Below are 2132 nucleotides of genomic sequence, written 5' to 3' on the forward strand. Positions count from 1 at the left end.
CCAACAAAAACCAAAAAGTAATTACTGTGTTAGAGGACACTGAGTACAGTTCAGTCAGTAGTGAAGTCAGAGGTTTAAGACACGCAGGGAAACAAGAGCTGTATTTTCATTGCCCCGTTGAGGGCTGTAATGTGCTCTGTAGCACATTTGCTGCTGCAAATATATGATATACATTTACTAGAGCTAGCTCTGTTTATTCTTTTAATTCTGTTTCTCTCTTAACCTGAAAACGACCACTTTGTTTGATTCAAACACTGCGCCGTTACCTTCTAACTGCACTAAGTAAATCCAAGTGCTCACTTCAGTGCCACGGCCCTGTGCTTTTACTACACCTGGTAAGATGCTGGGAGTTAACTACTTTTGAAATAACAATAAATTCATAAGCATTTACTAATGCAGTTTCGTTCCTCCTGATGTAAAGTAGGAACAGGTATGTAGAGAGTTTTGTTACTCTACTTTCCTCAGATAATGAAGTAAGAGCTTCTTTTGCAGTGCTCCTTGTTTCTGCTTTATGTTGTGGTCTTAAAAGGTGCTAAGTGCCTCAGCCTTGTTTTCAGAGTTGAAAGCATTCAGCACCTCATAAATACAGCTTTGTTCCAGCAGGGCCGACCTCCTATAATTTAGGGAGATGGAACAAGAATGTGTTGTCCTGTGCTTGGGATGTGACTGGTGCTCTTCAGAAAGGTTTCAGAATGGTGTGTGGGAATCCGTGCCGATGGGGCACGTCTCTGGTTCTGTTGGATGGGCTGCGTGACAGAATAGAGATACAACTCTGTGTTTTTAATGTGCCTGGATAGAACATTGTGCATCCATTATTGTGTAAACATGAGCCTTGCTGATAAACTTGTTTAGGAAATGTGGTGGTTTTTTGTTTTTTGTTTATTTTTTCCCAGTAGTGAGATTTGATAAAACATGTTTTGGAATCTCCATCTTAGAATCCAGTTTATTTCTAAAACAAGTCTTAGCGGCCGCAGTCATGTTGAAACAGCCAGGAGAGCATTGGCAGATGTTTGTTTTAAATGTGCGCGTAGTCCAAGCTGGGTCGCTCGTGCTCATTCTGAAATTGTCAACTTCTTCTAAACTGACAGAACGCGTCTGCTGACTAAAATACTCCCTTTTGCTAAGTAAAACGAGTACATGAGGAAGAAATTATATTCTCCCCTAGTAACGTGCTTCACAAGCTGTGCTTTCAAAGGAGCGATGTTCGTCTAACAGTGATTTCGCCACCTTTCAGGACAGTGCTTCCTCAAGTTTCGACTTGCAAGCACGATTAGCCTCGGTGTCAGTTCTTCATGTCAGTGCTGCCGCTCTGTAGCGCGTTCATGAACGTTAATGAGAACACCTTCCTGTGCCCGGCCCGGCCTGGCAGGTGCGTGCCAGGGGCAGGAACCGAGGGGAGGGGACCCGAACGGAGCGACACCGCTGCGGGAGTGTCCCGCTGCGGAGTGGAAGGGCAAAGACCCGGCGCGGTGTCGGGTAGTGCGAGGACACTGCAGGGGAAATGCCTCCACGTATTGTTGCCATTAGTGTTACAGCGAGCGTTAACATTTTCTAGAGATACCTCAACTGAAAAAGACCATTAAGGCCGCTTTGGTTTTATGAAGAATTTCCCGATGCCGGAGCGTTTCTGGGAGCAGGGGGTCTGAGCACGGGGACAGCTTTCACGCGCGCTTAGCGTTCCCCGGCTGATCGGTGGCAGGGGGTCACGCGTCTAACCGCCCTCGGGCTGCGGGCCTGACTTGATCCGGCACTTTACTATTTCTCCGTGAAAGTTCGAGAGACGCAAGGCGAGGGCAGGGAAAAGGTCCGAAGCGTCCCCTTTACCGCGGGCAGAAGCTGAGGTTACCTTTCAGGACCCTTAGGAACGCTGCCACGGGCCGGAGCGGGCACCGAGCGGAGCGGCAGCGCGGCGGGGGCCGCGCTGCCGCTCCGCTCGGTGCCCGCTCCGGCGCTGCTTACCTGCGGCTCCCGCCGCCCGCGGGGCGGTTCGGGGCTGCGGGCGGCTCCCGGCGCGGCGCGGCGCGGCGGGCGGTGGCGCAGCAGGGCTCGGCCGGGGAGCAGCGCCTGCGCGCCCGTCCCGCCCGCCCCGGGACCGGCCGCGGCAGCCGGCGGGGAGGGAAGGAGAGAGGGAG

The 2132-nt window shown here is 51.8% G+C and overlaps 1 protein-coding gene across 1 annotated transcript in view; it reads left to right on the forward strand.

The window, feature by feature from the left end:
• The window catches only part of RPP30 (ribonuclease P/MRP subunit p30), a 260717-nt gene that overhangs the window by 100765 nt on the left and 157820 nt on the right, over positions 1-2132 (forward strand). The gene's annotated exons all lie outside the window — the stretch shown is intronic.

The sequence above is a fragment of the Cyrtonyx montezumae genome, unplaced genomic scaffold (assembly GCF_038088225.1).
Source record: "Cyrtonyx montezumae isolate F1298 unplaced genomic scaffold, pur_monq_1.0 scaffold_4, whole genome shotgun sequence".
NCBI classification, from domain to species: domain Eukaryota; kingdom Metazoa; phylum Chordata; class Aves; order Galliformes; family Odontophoridae; genus Cyrtonyx; species Cyrtonyx montezumae.